General features: G+C 39.7%; 1 protein-coding gene across 1 annotated transcript in view; it reads left to right on the top strand.

Moving 5' to 3' along the window:
- The first annotated feature begins 832 nt into the window (after positions 1-832).
- The window catches only part of SIPA1L1 (signal induced proliferation associated 1 like 1), a 381,936-nt gene continuing 356,656 nt past the window's right edge, over positions 833-26,112 (top strand). The window contains 2 exon segments of the mRNA XM_043981815.1: positions 833-1,112; positions 1,698-1,933. The gene's annotated coding sequence lies outside the window, so the exon portion shown is untranslated.

Below are 26,112 nucleotides of genomic sequence, written 5' to 3'. Positions count from 1 at the left end.
TGGGTACTATTATGTCTGTTTTACAAGTAAGGAAACTGAGACCGAGGGAGGTTAATCTAAATTGCCCAGTCACAGGAGGCTGGTAAGTATATGATGTGGGATTTGAACTCAGGTCTTCCAGAATCGAAGTCCAGCGATCTTGGCCACTGTGCCATGATGGAGAAGAAGGGTTCAGAAAGTACTTACACAGTAGGAATTTGGAGGACGGGCGTGACCTTTAACACTGAGCCACAGACACAATTACACCAGCTGCGCTGCGCTCTCTCAACAAAACAGTTCTTTGGGTCCACATCTGTCCCATCTGGCAGATGTTGAAGTTACGCGGGTCTCACCCTTGCCTCGTGAAAGCCCTGCTTTCTCCGGCCGTGCAGCGGCGGGGAACGGTTGGCGGGGGATGGGGGGGGGGAGTGAAGAAGGGGGAGGCGGAGAGAGCTGAGTTAGCTGCGCACCCACGTTTGCAGCCCCGGCTCTCTGCAGGCGACAGGAATCTGGTGCTTGGCCGTCGTCATGACAACCCGGCGCTGCGAGTTGCCCTCCTCCTCCTTTCCCTTACTCCTCCCACCACCTTCCACCAGTTCCTTCCACTTCCCGCTGCCTCCCGGGACTCTCGCGAGACCTTGCCCGGGGACGCGGAGAAGCCCTGGAGGTGATCTCACCCCCGAGACTTGCCGAGAGGCGGGGAGGGGGGAGGGTAGTAAGAGAGGAAAGGGGGAGGAGGGGGCGGAGAAGGGTTGGGAGGGGGAGCAGTGGGGTGGAGGAGGAGGAGGAGAAGAAGAGTTGGGAGTGGGGAAGGGTAAGCTCTGCGCGAGCGAGCGAGCGAGTGAGCGAGCGCGCGCCGCCACCACCAGCTCCAGCAGCAGCCGCCGCCGCCGCCGCCGCCACAGCAGCAGCAGTACCACCACCACTACCAGCAGCAGCAGCAGCCGCAGCAGCTGCAACTTTGTTAGGGAGTTGTGTGCGTGCGTGCGTGCGTGCGTGCGGGAGCGAGCGGGCGGGCGAGCGAAAGTCAATGCGGCGCTGAGAGTCGTGGGGAGTTGGGGTGCCTGGTGGGAAAGCAGTCGGCTTCTGAGGCAGCCTCCCCTCCCCCGGAGCTCCTCCCGTCTCCTTTCCCGGTACAGTCCCCTTTTAGTGAGCCTCCCGCCCCCTCTGACCTCCTCTTCCCTACCTGTCCTTCCCCGCCCCCTCTACTCCTGCAACTCCCCCAGTCCTTCTCGGCTGGGAGCCCGCGACCCCCCTCCCCTCCTCAGAGCTGCCCCCGCCGCCTCTTCGTCTCCTCCTCGTCTTCATCCTCGTCTTCCTCTTCCTCCTCCTCGGTTTTTGGGGGTGGTGTTGGGAAGTGCTGCTTGAGCCCGGGCTGGAACGAGGGGCGTGGGGATCCATCCCCCCACAGTTCCCTTACCTGAGTGGCGGCACCCCCGGTCCCCCGCTTCCTTCTCCACCCCAGCCCAACCCTCAAGCCCTTTCATCGCTCCCTCTTCCTAGGTCTCTTGAAGATAAGCAGAAGAACCCTTCTTTCCTTCCCTGGGCTTTTCTCTGTCGGCTTTCCGTCTTCTCCTTGGATACCCCTTTCAGAGAAAGACTTTTGAGTTGGACTGATTTCCCCCTCCCCCCCTCCTCTCCCTCTCCCCTCCACTCCACTCTTTTCCCCTCCCTCTTTTCCTCTCTTCCCCAATCTCTGCCTTTCTTATTTTCCGCAGAGAACCCCAAGAAGGCGGTAGAGGAGCGTGTCAGTGGTGTGTGTGTGAGTGTGTGTGTGTGTGTGTGTGTGTGAGTGAGTGAGAGAGTGTGTGAGTGTGTGTGTGTGTGCTCGCTGTAACCAGGATTCCTCCTCCTCCTCCTCCTAAGAAGAGAGCTCGAGTGGAAACAGCTCCTGGACACCATCTGCCTCTTCCGGGAGCTGGACAGGAGGGGGGGGGCGCGCAACTAAAAAGGGGTAAGTGGCTTCCCCAGGTGTCAGGTTATGGAGGGGGGCGGGAGGAGATGAAGGGATTCCAGGGGAGGTTGTGGCATGGATGTGTACTGTTCCCTTCCCTTTTTGCTTTTATAGTTCGTTTTGAATGCGCGTTTGCTGTTGGGGAGATTGGGAGGGGAAAAAAAGGTTAAACTTTTATTTTCGAATTTGAGGAGTGGTGCCTCTCTTGCAGAAATGCCTAGCGAAGAACTAAAATGAAACTGTTGTTTAGAGGTTAAAATGCATGTATGTAAATATACATACATACCTTAAACCCCGAATCCGCAAAACCGATGGGGGGCGGGGGGGGGGGTGAAGAGCACACTTAGCTTCTTTCATTGGTGATCTGATCTAAACGTTCTTTCCGCTGGGAGAGGTGGTTTAACGTGAGCTCATGCATCTTGTTTCTGTGCCCAACTTAGCTGTACTCTGTATCCCCTTGATCTTTCCTCCCAAGATATTCCCATTTAGTTTTGGAACCCAAGAAACGTTGATGAGCGCCTTTAGTAGGCTGTGCCTTAGGGGATGTGCTAAATGATTTAATCGTGGGAAAGGTAGGGGAGAAGGGAAACGTTTGTAGGTGGTTAATTTCACTCCCTAGGGTCTGGAGGAGGGAAAGCTGGAGGATGTCTTAGCCCTGTTCTCTTGGAGCAGGTAAAAGGGAGAAAGGTGGAGGCTGCAGCAAAAAATAATTTTTCCTCCTGCACCCCATCTGTTCCCAACTTCTCTCCATATCTTTTAAATCTTTGAAAAATTGACAGACCTAAATTGCTCCACTGTTTCAGAGAGAGCCAGTGATCATCCAGTCTCAGGTTTAAGGTGAGAAGGTACCTAGAGTTCATCCATTCCAACCTTCTCTCATCTTACAAGTAAGGAGACAGGCCAGAAAGGTTGTGACTTGCTCAAGGTCACCCAGTGCAGAGCCACAAGCACCTGTTATGTGCCTCCTGTGAGCTAGATTCTTGGGGATTCAGAGCTATTCCCAGCTTCCCAGAGCTTACATTTTTCTGGGGGAGCTCAACTTGTAAGCAGATAAATACCTGATGATTTGAGTAGGGGAGATAGCATTAATATCTAGGTTGATCTTGTTTGCCTGTCCCCATCCAAATTTTACCTGTCTTCAGTCTTTTTACCTTAGAGCCCTATGAGGGTGACTGAGTAGGCAAACTAATAGGCTAATTCGTATTATGGTAGTAATATTTGTGTTAACTCTCCCAGATCACATGTTGACATTTTAACCGGAGGCTGCAATGCTTTCACGGCTGGGTGGTGTGGTGGATATATACTGAACTCAAAATGAGAAGACCTTTGTTCAAGGTTGGACCCTGCCTTTACTAACCATATGATCTGCAGCAAATCACTGAACTCAGATCCTCAGGTTCCCTATCTGCAGAATGGGGGAATAATACACTATCCATTTCCCGGGCTTGTTAAGGAAGGTACCTGCTAAAGTATACCTGATAGCTGTTATGAATATTTTTTAAAGATAGGAATTTTGGGTTGGTAGTTACTCCACGTGGAATTTTCCATACAGTGCTGGGATTTGACCAGGTCCTCCGATTCTAAATTAGATAGTGTTATAGGCTAACATGTGAGGCAGCATTCATTGCTGGAAAATTTACAGGTAATGAGAAATGTTTCAATTTCTAGGAAAATCTGAGTTTTACTGAGGATTTAGGGAATGTATTTTTGAAGGAGGTGTATAGGGGAATGTCTCCTAAAAGCATTTCCTGGTAAATTTTAGTTTTATGACTGTTTAGAAAAGAAAGTATTTAATGAAATGCTTATAACCTGTTAGACTCATCTCTATATACTTGGGACCCTAAACTGACATTACAATGCAAATTTGTTTTCTGTCTGAAGGTGTCAGATTCTTTAGGTTCTTAGATAAATCTGCTTGAACAAGGATTGTAGCTACCTTTATAAAGCAATCCTTTCAGGATACACTAATCTTTTTAGTGCTTTTAATGCTGATAAATTGTGGTAGCTGCCAACTTTTTTTTTTTATCATGTTGAATAGTCGTCTTAAGTAGAATATTTACTGACTAGAATTCTGGGTAATTTTTGGAGAGGGGCACCTTGGACCTTTGATTTCATTCTCATGAAGAACTCAAACTTAGTTTTCGAGAGTTATCTGACTTTGCCTTGGTCACACTGGTTGTATCTGTTAGAGGCTAGATTTGAACACAGGTCTTCTTTACTCCAGTACCAATCCACTATCTATTAAGATACATATCTTCTTTACTGTGCACAGTCAAAAGAGTCCTATAAATGTTATTTCTACTGTACTTGCTTTCTTAACTTTATGTGTATGCTTCTTAAAGAAAAACTTCTCTTTTTTTCCTTTCTCTTTTTTGGAAAGGCAGTTAGTTGTTATTCCACTCCCAACCTTTTAGCAGAATAGACTGAAAAAATGGAACTTGGTGACAGCAGAGAAAGGTCCCAGAGAAAGGCTTTTTAAATAATAGAGTTTGCTCTCAGTGGTGCATCTGGCTATTAGATGACAAACCAGGTATTAACTAAGGAATTCAGGAAATTTAATTTTAAAAATCCCAATGCCTTTCTCACTCAATTATTTGTTGTAAAACTATTACCAGTTATCGAAAGGGACAAGAATAGTACTCTCCTAATTGGCCAGAGGAAACAAATTATTTTGGGATGGATGGTTTTATATAGCTAACAAGTTTTATTTTCTTGTCTCCTGATTTAAAACTGATAGCACTCTTATTGAAATTTGCCTGTCTGGATTTACTTAATTTAAAAGGAGACATAGCTTTTAGCCAGTGACTCAATATAGTCAGTAGGTGTTGCTGTTGTTACCTTCTCTTCAGCACCCCCCCCCCCCCCCTTCCCCTTTCTGCAGCTGGTTGAGTTTGAAATCCAGTTTTGGTGCAGTGAAACCTTTAGATCCAAAGTGCCAAGCAAAATTGGCAGTGACTTTAGTGAATGACTGAAACTAAGTTGAATTGAACTTTAGGCAATAGCTCTAATAAACCTTTGGAAGAGGGCTGAATTAACGTAGAAAAGTTTTACTGAGAATTTTGGAGTTCAGTGGTCCTTTCTCTGATGTTCCTGTTTTCTAGTAGCATTTGCTAGGATCTCTCATCAGTTACTTTGGTTTGCTCCTTTCTAGCTACTTATCTTTTTTATATCTTCTTTAAAGTCACAGATTGAGGGCTGCTGTAAGAATAGCTATAAGAACATTTTGTTCTTGGGGGGGTGGGCATTCCTGGAGTTTGATTAAGGTTAAGGTGTGAATGTTTCATTTTGATATGCTACCAAGTGGATGATTGTTTAATTTTTTTAAAAATTTTGAATAAAAGTATTTTATTATTTTCCAGTTACATGTAGAGATAGTTTTCAACATTTGTTTTTATAAGATTTCCAATTTCAAATTTTTCTCCCTCCCCTCCCTCCACTTTCCCCTAGACAGCAGGTAATCTGATATAGGTTATATATACATATATATGTGTGTGTGTGTATGTATATAATAACATTAAACATATTTCTGCATTAGTCATAAGAGAAGAATCAGAGCAAAAAGGAAAAACCTCAAAAAAACCCAACAGCACCAAAAACAAAAGAAATAGTATAGTTCAATCAGCATCCATATTCCATGGTTCTTTTTTTTTTTTTTCTGGATTTGGAGAGCCTTTTCCATCATGAGTCCTTTGGAACTTTCTTGTACCATTGTATTGGTGAGAAGAATCTAGTCTATCACAGTTGATCAACACATAATGTTGATGATACTGTGTACAATGTTCTTCTGGTTCTGCTCATCTCACTCATGGATGATTGTTTTCTACCTGTTTGAGCAACTGTGGGACCAGGAGAATGAACAGATCTAGATAGACAAGGGGTGAGAGGAAAACAACTCCTGCTCAATAATTCTCTGGAACTCAGTGGCAGTGATGTGTCAAAGGCTCATTTATTGTCATTTTTCTCAAGAATGGTCACCCAGTGGGTGCAAAGAATTGGGGCTCGAAGGCCCCCTTTTAACCCCTAGTCCCTAACTCAAATGGACCCTCCCCATTTTCATCACTGGTCAATTACTGATGGGTTACAATCTACTCACAAAAACTAGCTAACCATAATACAGTATTCCTAACCTTAATTTCCATAATTATTCTTTGGGTTCTTAGCCAACGGGGGAGGTGACACAGGGACCTTTCTTCAATCTTCCATATATGGACATAGCCCAGGAGAGGACCTAATTGAGACCAGCTCAGGGCTCCTTGAACTATATTATCTTGTTTGCAGTAGGGGAAGGAGGGGGACTGAGACCTTTGTCCTCAAACAGGTCCAGAGGAGTGTAATTTGAATGGTCACTATTATACCCTTATTGAGAGGAGACCATCACTCATTTCCTCACAGGTGGGCAGTTAGGTTTCACAGTGCATAGAGCACAGGGCCTGGAGACTGGAAGACATGAGTTTAAATTTGGCCTCAGCCTAGCTGTGTGACCCCGAGCAAGTCACTTAACTCTGTTTGCTTCAGTTCCCTCATCTCTAAAATGAACTGGAGAAGAAAATGGGAAACCGCTTCAGTATCTTTGCCAAGAAAACCTCCTTTGGGGCCACTAAAGTCCAACGACCTGGACATTAACAAAAGAGAGAAAGGGAGCAGACTTTAAATCTCTAACCAAAAAGGACAGATTTAATTATTTATTAAGCACCTACTATGTGCAAGGTACTGGAAACACATGGAAAAATTACAGAATTCCTGCCCCTAAAGAGCTAGTAAGTAGGGATAATGATTGAATCACAACATAATTTTATAGCATGGCTTCCATTTTCATATTTTTAATTGCAGGACAATGTTGTTTCAATTCAGTGTGTGACCCACAACCTTTCTGAGGATTTTCAGTAGACATCTCTTGACTTGGGACTCACATTGTTTAAGGAAAAAGGAAGTGATTAACCTCATCTGAGTGAGAAATAGAGAAGACTGGTTCCATTAAGTTATAGCTAGATATATAGAGATTGATGTTTATGGCTTCTTTCTGTCATTAAAAAAAATACAGTGGCTCAAAAGTCTTGGGGCGGTTTTAAGCCTATCAATGGATTATAAAATTATTCCTCAATTATCAATATACCATAACTTTGTTTTAGATTTGTCAAGTTCTAATATCCTGATTCCCTTAGAATTGATTTTGTTTTCAGAATTTTATGACATGACAAGCTAGGTGTTTTGTGCAGAATTAGTTGGGATTCATTGGTCTCTGATAGGGATAAGAACTGGACTTGTGATTTCACTAGTATCAGTAGTTCCTCAAGCAACTTACTTACTTAGAACCTTGGAAAGCTACCCCTAGAGCACTAAGAGGGTAGAGCCAGGTCTTTCTGACTTTCTATGTACCATGCTACCCAGTGTCTCACACTGGGCATTTCTTTTCTGTACTAGGGTTTAAAAATGTTGAATTTTAAAACTGGAAAGAACTTTATCCTGTACTTTAACTCTATAAGTGTTCAGGTGGGAAAATTTAAGATTACACAGAGGCAAGATATTTCCTCGAGGCTGGATTGCAGAGCAGGAACTCAAAGCCGGCCCTGTTTTTATAACAAAACAAAAATGCTTTTTTTAGACTTTGTTTGGGAGACTTGTTAGACACATAAATATTTGTTGTAAGAATGAAAGGGAGGGGCAGCTAGGTGGCGCAGTGGATAGAACACTGGCCCTGGATTCAGGAGGACCTGAGTTCAAATCCGGCTTCAGACCCTTACTAGCTGTGTGACTCTGGGCAAGTCACTTAACCCCAATTGCCTCACCAAAAAAAAAAAAAAAGAATGAAAGGGAAAGAGGAAAACTCATAGTAGCATCCTTCAAGCCGCTCCTGCTACTCCACACCTGCCAGTCATTTTCCTAAAGTACAGGTGTGACCCCTACTCAGTAAATTGTGACTCTATTGTCTCTAGGGTCAACTCTTAGCTATCCTGTTTAGCATTTAAAACCCTGGCTCTGATCTATCTTTCTAGGCTTATCATCCACCCATCATTCTTCTTTGGATGAACACTATAAAGTTTGGTCATACTGACCTTGTTGCTGTTCCTTAAGCATGACACTTCATCTCCATTGACATTTCTGTGACTTTGTACAGGTTGTATTCCAGGCCTGCAATTCACTCTGTACTTGACTCAGTTTCTAATTTCCTTGAAAACTCTACAAGTAATTCCTAATTTGCTCCCCATATCATTATTCCGCCCCCCTTTCACATTACAAATATATATATACACACACACACACATATATATATAATATGTATATGTATATGTGTACACACACACACATACATATACACATATTATCTCTTCTAATAAAAGGTAACAACCCCCTTTCCTCTCCCAGACTGCTTTGTTTTTGTCTTTATCTCCAGCCCCTAGCACAGAACCTAGTACTTAAAAATAATTCTTTTTGACTGGTTACCAAAATCTATGTTTTTGTTGCAAAGCTATACAAAATGATCTTTTTTTTTTAAAATAAATTTTTGTTGATATAGTCAAAAAAACCTATTTATTATGTGTCTACTATATGCCAGGCACTGTGCTAAACCCTAGGGATACAAATATGAAAAAGAAAGACAGCCTCTGACTTCAAGGGGTTTACAGTTTAATGAGGGAAGACAAGATATATAAGAAAGCTGAAAGAGTGAGGAGGGGAAAGGTGGGTTAAGGTATCCCACCATGGAGAAATCAAAGAAGTCCAAAATGATTGTAGCAAGAGAAGTTAAAAGAAGTCCAATTGAATGCATCCAAGTGGGAAATGAGGAGATGTCTGCCCTGTTCCCCCTCCTTAAATGGTGATTGACGAGTTCTTGGCTCCATCTTCTAATCAGAGGCAGAGGATACTGATGAGGTTTGAGTACCAAGGCTAATTGGATCTTGCAAGATGATGATGATATTTCCCAATGTTGAGTTTATTAGGGGGCATGGTAAAGAAGTCAGAAAAATCCAGAATGAGGGCAGCCAGGGTGGGAAATGAGAATATCTGAGGATATCTGATATCTTTTTTTTTTTTTTATGTCACTTCGTTTACCAGTACACCCCTTTGCCCTGGCCCATCCTTTATAACAACCAAAAAGGAAAGAAAAGAAAGCAATTCAATAAAACTAACTACAGGCAAGTCTAACAGTATATATCATGTTTCACATACATTATCCCTCACTTCTGAAAAAAAGGAGCAATTTCTAGTTTTGTCTCTCTTTGAGGACAAACTTGGTCATGATTACAGTGTTCAATTCTGCTTACTATTGGGGGGGGGGGCAATGAGGGTTAAGTGATTTGCCCAGTGTCACACAGCTAGTAAGTGTCTGAGGCTGGATTTTAACTCAGGTCCTCCTGAATCCAGGGCCAGTGCTTTATCCACTGCACCACCTAGCTGCTCCCTATTCTCTTTACTATTATTTCCATTCCCATGCTTGTTGTGTATATTGTTTTCCTGGTTCTTCTCACTTCACATTCCATCAATTTATATAATTCTTCCCATGCTTTATATTCCTTGTTTCTTATGGCTCAGCCGTATTCCATCACATTAATGTACCATAATGTGTTTAGCTATTTCCCTAGCAATGAACATCACTTTGTTTCCATTGGTTTGCCGCTATATGTATTTTAGAGTTTAATGGACCTTTCTTTCTATTTTTGACCTTGGAGTGTTGGGGGAATGGGGGAAGTGGGGTCAGGCATACATAGCTTTCTAATTATTTTCCTTGACTCCACTTTCTCCTTTACATAGCAATGCAATCTCTGGGTCAAAGGGTATAATCATTTAAGTTACTTTATTAGCAGAGTTTCAAATTGCTTTCTGGAATGGTTTGATCGGTTCTCAGAACCACCAGCAGCAGACTAGTGTGCATGTCTTCCATAAAACAGTCTTGATCAAATGTTTGGGAGTCAGACTTTGGTGCTGTAATCTTGGAATTCACTGACTTTTTGTATTTCCTTAACATTATTTCCTAGAAGGTTAACAAAAAGTGACCTGCTTAATTCTTTAGGCTATTATTCCTTCTAACTAATTTAATACTTTTATAGAACGTTATCATGGAAGACAACAGCTGATTAGTTCATGCCTTTCATTTTGACTACCCATATTATTTTTCCTTGGTTTAGTTTTTTCATATTGATAGTTTAGTTTTTTTGAAATATAAGTTCCTGAGAGAATAATTTCATTTATAATTGTTTTAATATTTAAATTTCTATTACAATTTAATTGTGTTTCCAGATTCACAGTAGAAGCTCATCTATACTTTATTGCTATAATCAGATATGTGGCACAGTGGGTAGAATGCTGGGCCTGGAGTGAGGGAGATCTGAGTTTGAATCCAGCCTCAGGTACTTATGTAAAGAATTAATTGTTATTTGAGGTTTTTATGCCTCAGCGTGCACTGGCCTGGGGCTCCGCCATGGCAATAGCTACAGGCCAGTGCGTGCCCAGGCATAAAAACCTTAGATAACAATTAATTCTTTACACTTATTAACTGTGATCTTGGGCAAGTCACTTAATCTGTTTGCCTCAGTTTCCTCAGTTGTAAAATTGGGATAAACATAGCACCTACCTGCCAGGGGTATTGTGATGAACAAATATTTGTTAAGCATTTAGCACAGTACCTGGCACATAGCATATTTATATAGCACATGCTTTTTATTTTATTTAAAAAATTTTAATTCATAAAAGTATTTTGTTATTTTCCAATTACATATAAAGATGGTTTTCAACATTTGTTTTCATAAGATTTTTAGTTCCAAATTTTTTCCCTCCCTCCCTTCCCACCCACCTCCCGAAACCAGCAAGCAATCTGATATAGGCTATATAAGCACATGTGTTTTTTGTTTTTTTGTTTTTTAGTGAGACAATTGGGGTTAAGTGACTTGCCCAGGGTCACACAGCTAGTACGCGTTAAGTGTCTGAGGCTGGATTTGAATTCAGGTACTCCTGACTCTAGGGCCGGTGCTCTATCCACTGCGCCACCTAGTTGCCCCTGCACATGCTTTTTAAAAAAATCAATTTATGGAATAAAACAAGTTTTTCTATAACATAACATAGTATAATTAAAAAGATGATTCCACATGAAATTGCAAATCTGTTATGTACAACTTGCTATTCCTTTTAAATATATAAGATTATCATGTAAAATTTTTTCCTTTTTTCTTCTCCCCTCCCCTCCTACCCATGGCTACCACATGCTATATAAGTGTTAGCAGTAATAATAATAACAACAATTATCATAATAAATAGTGATAATAATAATAATAGTGATAATAAACCTTAGTGGAACTATTATTTTAAACCACATTCACTTGGAGTAATTCATTTAAGAAAACTACAAAATTAAGGCTTTTTTCCCCTAAGGTTATTTTAAAATGTTTTATGTTTTTAAAAAGTTTCTCTTGATATTTACTTAGTCCATATTGTTAAGAGTGTTGTTGGGAAAAAAAGAGTGTTGTTGGATAATGTTTTTTAAAAGGGTAGTTGGGGGGGCAGCTAGGTGGCGCAGTGGATAAAGCACCGGCCCTGGATTCAGGAGTACCTGAGTTCAAATCCGGCCTCAGACACTTGACACTTACTAGCTGTGTGACCCTGGGCAAGTCACTTAACCCCCATTGCCCCGCAAAAAAAAAAAAAAAGGGTAGTTGGATTTGCATCACAATTATTATCTATTCTTCTGACGGCAATTGAGGATTATGTACTGCATTCTTTTATGGTGCCTTCTGAGGTATCTTTTCTTTTATTTACTTTAAAAATCATTTAAAAATTTCTTTTGCATGGGGATATATTAGGCAAGCTTTGTGTCATGGTCTGGCATTCTTTTATAAAAGGAGGCAAGATTGACATCTCAATGGTTAGGACTTTCTTTTGGAAAAAAGCATATGTATTGTATACTTATAAGAGAAGCAGCATGGTAGAGGGCTAGCTTTGGCATCAGAAAGACCTGGATTCAGATTCAGCCTCTGACACATGGCTATGTGACCCTAGAAAAAGCATTTAACCTTTTAGTTTCCCAAACAGCCAAGATTATAAGTTGCTGAGCAGTTGCTGATCTTCACTGGTAGAGGAAATTTCATCAGTGGGCATTCTCTACACCAGTGAAGGATACACCAAAAGAATAGTTTTTTGGACTAAAATAAGAATGAAAATGTTCTCTATATAGCTTTTTTTTTTTTAAAGCTATGCAAGCTCCCATTTAATGCAAGGGGACTTAGTTTCATAACATCGCTAACAAAAATAGTGATGTGCCCTCAAGTACTACAATGTTAAATGCACAGAATTAAGCATGTAATTTTAGTTCTGTAAATTTTGATATAAAAGCAAAATTTTGTTATTAATATAAGAATTCAGTTCAATAAACATTTTTTTGAATATTAGCTCTATGTAGAACTGATTTGAGGTGTAAGAGGAAACAATGTTAAAACAAGATCCTTGCCCCCTTGGAACTTAGTCTAGTAGGGAGATAACAGCACACATACAAATAACTCTAACATATAATAATAATATCAGATAAAAGCTTGAGATTAAAAGTGCTATGTAAGACCCAAGGGGGATAATAAGGAATGCTTCCTGAAGCTTGGAGGATTTGAGGGAAGTTGCTATATTGATTGTGGGCAGCCAGGTGGCTCACTGGATAGAACTCTGGGCCTGTTTTCAGGAAGATCTGAATTCAAATTCAACCTCAAATGTGTATTATCTGTGTGATTATGGACAAGTCACTGAATCCCTGTTTACCTCAGTTTCCTTATCTTTAAAATGGAGGTAATAATATCACTGGCCTTCGAGGGTTACTATGGGGAACAGATGAGATAATATTTGTAAAATGCTTTGCAAACCTTAAAGGAATATATAAGTGATAGCCATTATTATTGCTGTTGTTGTTTACTTATTAGAGGAAATAGAAAGAAGTGATTGTAGCTGGATAGGCTTGAATGGCCAAGGGAAGAAGGCTTTTGGGGGATTGCTATATTTGATAGGATTTGATAGTATATTTGAAAGGAATGAGCCAGTAGAAAGGAAGACATTGACGTTGCATGAAAGAGAAATGGTGTTTGCTGATGTAAGGTCCTGTAGGAGGCATGAAGGGATGAGTTCTGGGGCACAGGTAGTGGGTTTAGTCTTTTCAGGGAATAGAGAGGGTTGGCTCCAACTCTGAGACAGAAGAGGAAGAAGGGGAAAATGTGTGATGCCAATGAAACTTTTGAGGACTACCGTAGGGAAGTTGAAGTTCCTCTCTAATGGTTTCCTTATCATTGAAGTTGGAGGCTACATTATCTGTTGCAAATGTTGTAGTGTGGGGTTGTGACTTGGGGTTTGAGGGGGAGAGCAAATAGTTTAAAAGGGTAGCTCTGGGGAATGAGAAGGAATAATGAGTGGAGTAGAAGGACTCAAACTATAGTGAGAGGGTTCAGTTCAAGTTAACCTCCATTTATTTATTCTTGACTTGCATGATGTATCTGGCAAAAAGTGGGAGGAAAACTGGTGTCTTTTCCTTTTTTCAGGCAAAAAGATTTTCTTTTTGTATATGCCATTGACTTAAAGAAGTTATTTTTTTTCCAGAAAGGGGCTGTCCATGCTGTTGAAGTTCAATATTAAATGGAATTGATTCCTTCTCTTTTGTAGAAGCATCTAGAAAAGAGGAGGAGGTTTCTCTTGCCTTCTTCTGCAAGGGCTCCACTCCTTAGCAATCCCTGTCATGGATATAAAAAAGGGTGGTACAGGTGGAGTGTCTGCACCAGGGATCAGAGAATGTGCTTCTGGGAAAGGTCTTGTCTAGGGAAGTATGGACTTGGTTTTCTGGTATGCTTGAGCCCCTGAATGCACATCTGCCTGTTCTCTGGTTAGAAGAATGTACACAATTGTTAACAGAACACATTTTTTTTTTTAAATAGGGTCCTAAGGATTATCCATGGAGGGTGGAGAATGCTGTATAGTTAATGCATTCCAGTTTAATAAAGTTAAATTCTGTTGCAGAAATTAGAAGTCTTGTGTAACTGAAGATTGTAGACCCTGGGTGCTGATTATCACCATTAATGGGACTTAAAAAAAAACAAACAACAATTTGTTATAGAAATTTCTGAGGTGGTTGGGGGAGGGGGGGGGGAAGACAATGAATGGCCCTGAACTATAAGGCACATGTTTGGAGATTGAAGCTGTTTGTCATACTTTTCAGAATATGGATTTCTTTTCACATATGGATTCACACACGTTTGTCCTTTGTTTTCAAAGAGGACCAGTGACATCACAGGATGATGTCTTGACTTGTACATGAATTGGATTTAAGTAAAGCAGAGTTGCACAAAGTCGTCAGCTTCCCTCTGTCTTCCTGAATGTTGAAGTCCAGTGGAGGGACAAAAGTCAGGAGGACTGGTGATGGCCCAGGATGCAGTGGATGACCTTGGCATCTCTGATGTCTGACCAATCTCTAAGCATTCCATATCATCTCCTTCAGCCACCTTTATGGCCATTGAAACAAATTGTGCTCATCCACCCATTCAGCTGGGAGAAGTCTTCAACATATGGATTAGTCATTTTATAGAAAAGTAGATACATCAATCATGAAAAGAACTCACTGATGTAATAATCATTTAGTAGAAGACCTGACAGAAACCTGGGAATGTCTGCAACTATCTAAAAGGACCAGAAAACCTGATCTCTTGCAGTGTAATGTAGACTATGCAAGTTCAATAATTGTTATTGAACATATGCTACATTTATAACACTTGTGGGATACAAGCATAGTGTAAAATAGTCCCCTCAAAGATCTTATGTATATTATTTTCACTTTTTAATTGCATAAAAATGTATATTTAAGTACTGGCAGAAATTAAATATGTGAAAAATCAGTGTATAGGGCTGAAATTGGGAAAGGTTTCATGGAAAAGATGATGTCAGTAATAGATTTTGTTTATATAGTCCTTTAACTTAAAAAGAACTTTATATATATATTTTTTATTATGATAGGATCATTGATTTAAAGCTAGAAGTTCCTTTAGAGGTCATTGAGTCCACCCCCCCCCCCCGCCATTTTACAGATGAGGAAACTGAGGCCCAGAGAGGTTTAGTTACTTGACCAACATCAACACTGATAGTAGGTATCAGAGGCAAGATTTGAATCTGTCTTTCTGACTCAAAGCTCAGTACTCTGTCTACTATACCATACTGCTTGGTCTTTGAAGGATAGATAGATTCTAATCCAGGATACATCCTTGGCAACTAGATAGCCTGTGAAAGTCAGTAAGTGCCAGTGTACTTTTAAACAAGTAGTTATCACAAGATTTTCATTAAAGAGTTACCAGAACTATTTACTTTTTAACTTTTTTTTTAAACAAGTTAATACTTTTATCTTGGGACAGTGTTACTTTTCTTCCAGCACAAGTATTTCCTGAACTTCTAGATACCAGGGTTCTTTCTGCTATATAATGCTGGGAAAAGTGATGTTGTTTTTCAGATTTTGTCAGTCTTTTTGCTCAGGTGGTTAGATTCATCTTTTTTACCTGTCTTCTTTACTTATCAAGTGCATAATTCGGTTTGCCTGAGTGAAGTTGTCTAGGAATAGTTGTTTCTTATTAGCAGTATTCTTTTCTTTTTTTTTTTTTGGTGAGGCAATTGGGGTTAAGTAACTTGCCCAGGATCACACAGCTAGTACATGATAAGTGTCTGAGGCCAGATTTGAACTCAGGTCCTCTTGACTCCAGGGCCAGTGCTCTATCCACTGCAACACCTAGCTGCCCCTCTTATTAGCAGTATTAAAACAATACATCAAAGATCTCTGATTTCATTGGTGTGGGAACAAATTCCTAATGACAGTGAAGGTCACAGTGTCATCTATAACATATATAAAACTGAGTTACTTGTGACCGGCGGAGGTTTAGTGGTTTTCCTATGATCATACCTTATCATGAGAGGTGGGACTTGTACTCAGGTCTTTCTGACTTCAAGTCAGATTGATTCTAACTCCACTTTACCTTACAGGTCATTTTTCTTCATGAAAAGAGTAATATATTTGAATATCCTTTTGTAAAGAGGAAGAAATGAATCTTTATTTCCAAGGAGATAAAGTTCAATGAGTTTTTTGGGGGGGAGAGGGCTATTGAATGGGTTTTTTAAATGGAGAGTTTAAATTAGGTTTCTCATAACGAGTATGGTGCAAAATTCAGATACTGACAAAACAAACAAACAAAAAACCCCCCAAAACTCAGGTACTGAATAGCATTTTGAATTTTTATTTTCTACTTTCAAAAATCAGTGATACAGAACCTAACTGGGATTCAGAAACATCTTTAAAAGGTAACAAAAGAGATTTTATATATTTCATCATCCTTATTTAAGACAGTTGTTATAGTCAGTAAATTTCTTAATGCTCAACTAATAATTTTGAGCATGAAAGCCCAGAGTCTGTTCTTAATTTTGGTAGGGAATTTTCAATCTAATTGTCTGATGCTATTCATAGTACTCTCGAAACTTAATTCCCATTTCAGATGATTGATGTGGTGTCAGGGTGGGAGATTTATGATGCTCATCATTCCCTTTTTTCATTTCTGTTATATTACAGAGTTCCAAAGTTCCAGTGACTTATTTATGGAAATGGCCTTAAACTATTGAGCTTCATATGTTGCTAAATGTATGAGACATATACCTAAAAAACTAGCACTGACCTATCACTGAGTAGTGGGGCTATGGAAATTTAGCAGATGTTGTTTAACACTGTTATTTATGTGTGTGTGTATGTATGTATGTGTGTATATGTGTGTACTTGTGTGTATATATATATATATATATATATATTCATGTTCACATTATATAGTATAAAGTTTTGTAGAGAGGCAGTGTGTGCTATAGTAGATAGCTGACCTTGGAGTCAGGAAGACAGACCTCGGTTCAGGATTTTCCTCTGGCATAGAGTTGTGACCATTTGGTAAGTCACTTAAGCTCTGAGCTTCAGTTTTCTTTGTAGAATGAGGAGGTTGGACTAAATGGCATCTAATAGCCCTTTCAGCTTTAGATCTACAATCCCAAATCATGCCCTCCCCTTAATTGTGACTTTAATGTTGGCTGTTACAATACCCTCCCTCACTTGTCCTTCCACCTCACATCTCATTCTACACCTCTACTCCATTGTCAGATCAATATTCCTAATGCAGAGATCTCATCACCTTACCTTTATGCTCAAAAACCTTGCCTTCCCATTTATCTACCAAATGAAGGCCACACTTAACCTAGTAGGTCACAGCCCTGTTCCAACTCACATTTCAAATATTTATCAGATTTCCTCTTCACATACCTTATACTCTAGTAAAGCTGGTTTAGTTCCATATGGGTATAAGCCAACCGTACATCCTGCTACCCTCTGCCTGTCCAGACTGGACTGTGTTTTATTTCCTGGAGCAGGTTAAGAGATGACCTGGTGATTGATACAGGGTCCCCTGAGGATATAAGATTGGTTTGGAATCTCTGGAGTTACCCAGGGTCTTCCTTTGTTCACACTTGCTGTCTTGTACTGTCTAGGATTAAAACAAACTATATAGAGCCATCAAGGATAATTCATTTGGAAAATGAATGTTTGCCTTGATAAATTTTGTTGAATTTTGAACTGATCTATATATTGGATCACCTAAAATGGGTACATTCCAATAATTATGTTTAATAGTGAAAAATTGGAGTTTTTCCCTAAGAGTTCCCATTACTTTAATAATAGACCCTCTATTTCATTAAAATGCAAATTCAATATGCACTTGATCCTACTGAATTATGATTTGCATAGTATCAAGGTTCTGTGATTAAAATGTTTTAAGTGTTAGTCAAGTAACACTTTGACTAAATCTTGAATTCATTAAGTTCAGGGAACTGGGAGTCAGAGGGCATAAGTTCTAGTGACAATTCTGATTAATTATTAGCTTGACTTTGGGCAAGCCATTTAACCTTTTAGGGCATGAGTTTTCTCATCTATAAGTTGGGAGGGTTGGGCTAATTGATCTCTAAGATCATTTGCCTCTCTAGAATTCTATCATTGTACATATTTACTGAGCACCTACTATGTGCCTGATTCTGTGTAAAATGCCAGTAAGTGTCCTAATTGGTTTCCTTGCATCTGAACTCTCCACTCTCCAAACCGGTTTTCATATGGCTGCCAAAATAATTTTCCAAATACAGAGGATTTATGGTGTTAAAACCTTTAGTAGCTCCTTTCACTGGCATTTAAGATTCTTCACAATATGGTTTCAACCTATGTTTACAGACTGATTTCACCTTTCCCATCATGTACTCTACATTCTAGCCAAACAGGACTATTAGCTATCCTTGAACTCTATAGTATATCTCTCACCTCTAGGCATTTATGCATGCTCTCTGTCTCTCATGCCAGGAATGCATTCCCTCTTCACTGCTTCCCCATTATGGCATTGAGGTGATTTTAGGTTCTTAAAGACTATGCCAACAAGCTCTGGCAGGTCCTATCAAGCTGGAAAAGCTTCAACTACTGCTCTGGCAATAAGCAGTGTATCTCTCCTTTGAGAACTAGACCCAACTATGTTTGAAGAGGCTCTTCACCAAAAGGTTAGTCAAGGGGGCAGCTAGATGGCGCAGTGGTTAAAGCACCGGCCCTGGAGTCAGGAGGACCTGAGTTCAAATCTGGCCTCAGACACTTGACACTTACTAGCTGTGTGACCCTGGGCAAGTCACTTAACCCCCATTGCCTGCAAAAAGAAAAAAAAAGGTTAGTCACTAGAGATGATTTAAATTTCTATTTTTTATTTTTTTATTCTTTTGTCATAGCAACTAAAGCCTGTTTACAAAGTTGTAAAAAGTTTGCAATCATTGCTTACGAAATAAAAGTCCACACCATTGAAATGATGGATCCTAGAGCTATTAAAGGATATGATTAAGGGTTAAATTGTGTGATACAGACTAAAAGGAGGCTATAAGAGTTCAGAGGAGAGGGAGGAGACTTCATGGAGAGCATAGTGTATGAAATGGACCTTGAAGGGTTGGTATTAACAGTTATATAGCACCTTGTGGTTTACAGACAACTCTTGCATTGTCTCATTTAGTCATCACAGCTACCATGTGCAGTAGGTAAGGCAGTCATCATTATCCACATTTTAAGATAAACAGATTTTGTTGTTGTTTAGTTATTTTCAGTCTGTTTTATGACTCTTTGTGGCCCCATTTGGGTATTTCTTGGTCAAGATACTGGAGTGTTTGCCATTTCTTTCTCCAGCTCATCTTACAAATGAGGAAACTGAGGCAAACCAGGTTAAGTGACTTGCCCAGTGTCTGAGTCTGTATTTGAATTTAGGAGGATGAATTTTTCTGATACCAGGCCTGGCACTTATTCACTGTGCCACCTAGGTGCAATGAAATAGACTAGAGAAGTTAAATGACTTGCTGTTCATTGAACAGAGCTAGGAAATGTTAGTGCTCAGGACTCAAATTCAGGTCTCTCTTTCCAAGACCAGTGCTCTTTTATGTCTATTGCCCTGCCTCTGGGATTTGGTTAGGTAGGAGAGAGGGAAAGGTTATTTTAGGCAAGGTGAACAATATTAAGGAAAATTGGATGGTGGAAATGAAAATGATGTATCCATGGAATAACAAGGAGACTCACCTGGTTAGAGAAGAGAGAAAGTGTTGTGCAGCAAAGGAAAATAAGTTAAAATAAGGTTGGATAGCTATGGTAGGGGCAGATTATATCATCTTAATTGACTGAATTACTCTGGGAAGAATTTCTGTAAAGTCTTCGTCACTTCGCAAAAAAATGACTGCATCTGCCTATGATAATTTACTTAACTATCATGCTTTTCATTGAAATCATTATTAGTACTTTATCTTAATAACTAGTGTACTTCGTTTTAGCTTTAAGGTAGTAAGCTGTAGATAATCAGCACAATGTTGTTCAACTTTATCACAGAAAAGGCCCATTTTTGTCTTTCCTTTTGTTATGCCCACTGGGAAATTTAGAATAGATATAGGATGTAATTTAAAAATTTAAATCCCATAGTCTTTCCTTGCTCTTTAGAAGAAATAAGGTGTTAAATATTCTCCAGTTCAAGGGAAAACACACACACACACACACACACACACACACACACACAAACTGGTAGTAAGATATTTATTTTGCTTCAGAATTTGAGTTTCAAGAACATATCTGTATCTATAGGTAATGGAGTTAGGATATTTATTTTGTTCTAGGACTTTGGGTCCTGTTGATAGCTATGTCTCTGCTGCTGAAACCCAAAATCTTGGAGCAAAATAGATATCCTATCGCTAGTAATCCTACTAGCCACATTGCAGAGTCTAGTCGTAACTAGGGACAAGTTATTTAACTTCTAATCTAGTTATTTATCTTAAAATATAGATGATGATAACTGCCTTATCTGCCTCACAGGGTGGTTGTGATGGATGATTAAACAGGACAATGCACAAGCACTTACCTTGTAAATTACAAGGTCCTATATAACTGTTATTACCAACTCTTTAAGGTCCATTTCAGATTCTGCCTTCTCCATGACTTCTCTTGACTACTCAACACAAAATTAACCACCCTTTCCTTTGAATTCTTATAGCCCTTCTAGTCTGTATTGCAATTATTTAATTGTATATTTCAGTAGTTATAGAAGCTATAATTTAAATGGTGCACATACTCCATGAACTACACTCATATGACTGTATGATATACATATATATTGCAACCTGGAATCCAGAAGCAAAATAACTACCAGGTAAATCAATTGGGTTTCAACAACATGTATTATTCAGTTATACATGTGTGTATATTTTCAATAAATAGATGTTTATTCATGTAAACATATATTGGTGTGTGTGTCACATACATGCACACATAATGTTCTTAGTTCCAAAATAAATATTTGTTTTTACAAGCATAAAGGATAAATGAGACCTTGGAGTAATTTCCCCTCACATATGCTATGCATGTATATCTTTGTATGTGTGTGTATTTTTGAACCGGCACATTAAATATAAATGTATGTATAGATACATATATAAATGTTATTTAATAACATATCTGTAGGTAGCTGTTATTTTGTGGCTCAAAGTACTAGAACCACATAAATATTCTACCACAGAGGCAGCTAGGTGGTACAGTGGATAAAGCACCAGCCTTGAATTCTGGAGGACCTGAATTCAAATCCAACCTCAAACACTTGACACTTATTAGCTGTGTGACCCTGGGCAAGTCACTTAACACTCATTGCCCCGACACCCCCCCCCCCCCCAATGTTGAAGAGGTAGTTGGTGATGCATGACTGTAGTAGATCAGTAGAAAGGGCATATGTGTGTCTGTGTCTGTATGTTTACCTCAGGCCGCACTTTATCCTGGTGGATCTGTTTTTTTTTTCTTTCTGACCTGGTGTCAGGATATATAGTATATGTATATGTATACATTTTATTATTGCCTTCTTTTGGTTATTGCCTTCTGGCTTTTATACTACAATCATTTCTCCTTATTCCCTCCCTCCCAGTAGACACCTCAAGCCATTTCTTGTAACAAAGAAAAACATTTAAGCATAACCAATTGATACAGTAACTGTGTCTGGCTAAGTATGGGCATTCTTTACTCAGTTTCCAGCTCACATCTGAGAGGAAGAAGGTGGATTTCCTTATCAGTGTGACTGTTTTTTAGTATTATTATGATTTGTTATTATAGTCATTGTGTATACTCTTCTCTTGGCTCTGCTTTCTTCACTCTGTATTACTTTATATAAATCTTCTGATGTTTCTTTGAATTCTTCATATTCATTGTTTCTTATGGCACAATAATATTTCACTACACTTATAACTACAGTTTGTTTAGTTCTTCAGTCACTGGGCATACATTTTGTTTTGAATTTTTTGTTACCACAAAAAATACTGCGGTGTGTATTTTGTTATTTATAGGACCTTTTCTACCACTTGCTATAGTTCTGTATGTTAAAATATATAATGAAGCGGATTCATTTGGTTTTCAATCCTTGTGATGTTTTTTTTGTTAACTCCGAGAGATTCCCTGTGCTTTGATTCTAGTGGCAAAGTTGCAAATTTATGCCAGAAAACCAGGTTTCTTTCAGCTACTGATGCTAAGAAACTCTAGGCTGTGCTTTGCAACTAGAAAGAAAGGATCTATATATCACTCCTCTTGTCTTCTTTTGGAGCAGGGAATCGTTAACTCTTCCCAAATAAAACCTGCAGACAACCAAAACACTGCTCTTATCTTTAGAGAATGAGGGAGGCAGCATGGTACAGTGGAAAGAATATTGGCTCTGAAGTCAAAAGACTCAGGTGGAAATCCTGCTTGGGATACTTTTTTTCTGTGTGAACTTGGGCAAGTCATTTAGCCTCCCTGGGTCTCCGTTTCTCATTTGTAAAGTGAGGAAGTTGGTATAGATTGTCTCTTTCATCTCTAGATTGATGGTCCCATAATCTTTACTGTGTACTCTAATACAAAATGGAGGTTATTCAGTTATATTCTTTTTTTTTAAAGGAGCATGAATGCTATTGAAGTAATGCTCTGAGAAACAAGTAAAGTTTTGTTTTTTTAAAAAGCTGATTCTTATCGCTCAATAGAATGCTACCTTTACCCATGTTCCCCCTACCAGTTTGATTCCACTAGACACCATAGCTTTGATTTGTGGGGAGAGGGGGCTTGGATGTGACCACCATTTGATTCTATTTTTAAATTGGTTTGTAGCCTTATGATGCATCCACTCAAAACTATGTTGTTTATAACATCTCTGTATTCTCCAAAGCACAGCAGGTAATAGAGAATAGATGTTAAATATGAATCTCCCAAAGGACAGGCTGACTTTATTGTCTTTTCCGTTTGTTTGTCTGTTGTTTACCCTACCAGGGTAGCTCAAGATCAGTGACAGATTTCCATTCTGTACTTTCAGTAAGGATATATATTTTCCCCCCATGTAGGAAAGTTATGTGGCCTATTTTGTTGGTTCCTTGGCAGATCTCTGTCACATAGGCTGATTCTGCCAATTATTGCTTTCACTTGTATGCTCAGTTATAAGGCTCAAATACAACTAGGAGAATGGAAAGTCATAGTATTCTAGAATAAGTATTTTGCATCTTCACTTTTCATTTTAGCAGATATTCTCTTTATCATTTTAATTTTTTGTCTGATTTTCCTAAGTTCACATAACCTAACTAGATGATTGATATCTGGGCTTTAAATGACTAATTCTTGGGGCAGCTAGGTGGTGCAGTGGATAAAGCACCAGCCCTAGATTCAGGAGGGTCTGAGTTCAAATCTGACCTCAGACACTTGACACTTACTAGTTGTGTGACCCTGGGCAAGTCACTTAACCCTCATTGCCCCGCAACAAAACAAAACAAAACAAAACAAAAAAGTACTAATTCTGCTGTGGTTCTGTTCCTTTAAGGAGATCCATGGCAGACTGCTGACAGCCCTGTTTTTGTTTTTGTTTTCACCTCTGGGGTAATAAGAATCTCAGGCATCTGTCCTTCAGGTTCCTGCTGAATACCCGAGTTGAAACTTCACTTTTCTTGTTCCCCTATTTCAGGTCCTGAATGATTGCTTTTTCCCTTTGCAAGGTGCCTTTGGAGTGGTTCAGATTTGGCTCTATAAGTAATCTATCTGTAAAGCATTTATGTTTTGTTCTTTGCAGGGCAGACAGGGTGGGGTGTCTTATGTCTGGGGCTGGATTTGTTCTTGGGGCCTCCTGGGTCCAGGGCCGGTGCATTGTCCACTGTGCCAACTAACTAACCCATGATGACATCTTTAAAATAGGGTTGAGGTGTAGGAGAAATAGACTGGGGGAGGGGGGAGGGGAGAGATAGTCTCGGGAGAGGTAGTTCACATGAAGGAAACAAGAAAAAAACTTATGGAGGGGAGGGGAAGAGGGGGAAAGAATTGGGGAGTGAGTGAACCTCAATATCATCAGAATTGGTTCAAAGAAGGAGTAACATACATAATCAAGTAGGTATAGTAATATATTTTTGCCCCGAGAGAGAGGAGGGAGATGGGGGGGGGGAGGGAAGGGCAGATTGGGGGAGAGAGCAGTAAAAAGCAAAACACATTTGAGGAAGGTAAAGATGTTCTGCATAACTGCACAAGTATGACATATTGAATTGCTTGATTTCATAGGGAGGGTTGAGGAGGGAGGGAGGAAGAAAATTTAGAACACAGAATTAGCTCAAAGACCTTAAACTCATCAGAGTGGGCTCTTGGAGGAAATAACATTCACATCCAGTTGGGAGGAGTAATCTATTTAACCCTACAGGAAAGTATGAGGGGAAGAGGATAAGGAAGGAAGGGTGAAAAAAAGGGAATGCAGAGTAGGGGAGGGGACAGTCAGAAGTAAAACACTTTGGTGGAGTAATAGATTAAAAGAAGATAGAAAATAGAGGAAATATCATGGGAAGGGAATAGGATGGAAGGAAATAGTAATGATGATTGATTATAATGGCAAAACATATGGTACCTACTTTGCTGGGCTAATATGAAGAAAATTCTTTGTCAAGTTTAAGGTACTTTTTATTCAGGTTATGATGAACAGGATACTATCAGAAAAACCTGGAAAGACCTACATGAACTGAAGCAGAGTGAAATGTACTGTATACAAAATAACAGCAATAGTGTAAGATGATCTGCTGGGAAGCATGTGGTTATTATCAGCAAGGCAATGATCCAATATAACCCTGAAGGACTTATGAAAATGGCAACCCATCTACAGAGAGAGAACTGATAGTATCTGAAAACAGTTGGAAACACATTTAAAACAGCTTTTTTTCCTCTTTGACAATTCCTCAATCTGAACTTTTGGGGTTTTTTTTTGACTGTTTTCTTTCACAGCCTAGCTAATGTGACAGTGTTTTCCATGACTACTCATGTATAACTTATTTTGAAATGCTTGAGTTCTAGTGGGTGGGGGGTGGGAATGGAGGAGGAAGAGAAGTTGGGACACAAATTTTTAAAAAATTGATGTTAAAATTTATTTTTACATATATTTTGGAAAATAAAATTCTATTCAATAAAAAAATAAAATAAAAAAATAAGTAATCTACAGAGGTGAACAGATGCAGTATTCTCATTTTTGGTAGGTATTGCAGAGCATTGAGAGGACTAAATGGTTTAGCTCTTACCTAGTATGAATCACAAAAGTAAACATTTCGGATAGCCTTGTGTTCAGTCACTATTTCTCTTATCACCCCTGCCTTACCTTTTCTTTCGTGTCATACCAGGAAGTATATCTCATTTATCTCTAGGAGTGTGCAGAAAAAGTGATTTGCAATAATTTTTAGGAGGTGGGCTTCAGTATTCCTTTCCTTCTTGGAGTAGTTTTCCTTTGTCCATTTGGAAGGAAGCAATAGTGAAGTAGTGGCAAAATAGTCTGGGGTTACTGATTGCAGGGATTAGCATGGGCACCAACTGGGAATTAATCTTTGTCTCAGGACCTTGACTGTGGTTGAGGGTTAGGTGAGTGAGGAAGGGAAGGGTACTTTTTTCCCATGGCAGACCTTTGATCTGCCTTCCCCATATCTAGAAAAGGACAACTCTAGGTGATCAAGCTCCCTCGAACTCCCCGAGCCACCATTTCCAGGATCCCTTTGGCCTGGTATCACCCTCCCTGAGATCACTTTCCTTATACCTCTTCCCCTCCCCCACTAACCTCCCTTACTTGTTGGTCAGTCAGCAATCATTTGGGGGTTTTTTTGGGGGGGGGGGGCAGTGAGGGTTAAGTGACTTGCCCAGGGTCACACAGCTAGTAAGTGTCAAGTGTCTGAGGCCGGATTTGAACTCACTGTGCCACCTAGCTGCCCTCAGCAAGCATTTGTTAAGTGCCTACTATGTGCCAGACACTGTGCTAAGTGCTAGGGATACAAAGCAAGGCAACCTGTCCTCAAGTAGCACACATTCTAATGGGGTAGCAACATGTAAACACATATGTATATATAAGATCTATACAAGGTAAATTGTATACAAGGTATATTCAAGGTAAACTGGAGGTAAACTTAGAGGGAAGGCACTAGCATGAAAGGGGACCAGGAAAGTTTTCTCATAGAAGGTGGGATTTTATTTGAGACTTAAAGGATGTCAGGGAAACCTGGAGGTAGAGGTGAGGAAGGAATGTATTCTAAGAATGGGGGACAGCTGGTGAAAACCCATGCATGTCTTGTGTGAGGGGTAGCAAGGAAGCCAGTGTCACTGAGATCAC

This window comes from Dromiciops gliroides, chromosome 2, assembly GCF_019393635.1.
Source record: "Dromiciops gliroides isolate mDroGli1 chromosome 2, mDroGli1.pri, whole genome shotgun sequence".
In the NCBI taxonomy this organism is placed as follows: domain Eukaryota; kingdom Metazoa; phylum Chordata; class Mammalia; order Microbiotheria; family Microbiotheriidae; genus Dromiciops; species Dromiciops gliroides.
The sequence above is the reverse complement of the archived record's forward strand: the minus strand, read 5'-3'. Positions and strand labels throughout refer to the sequence as shown.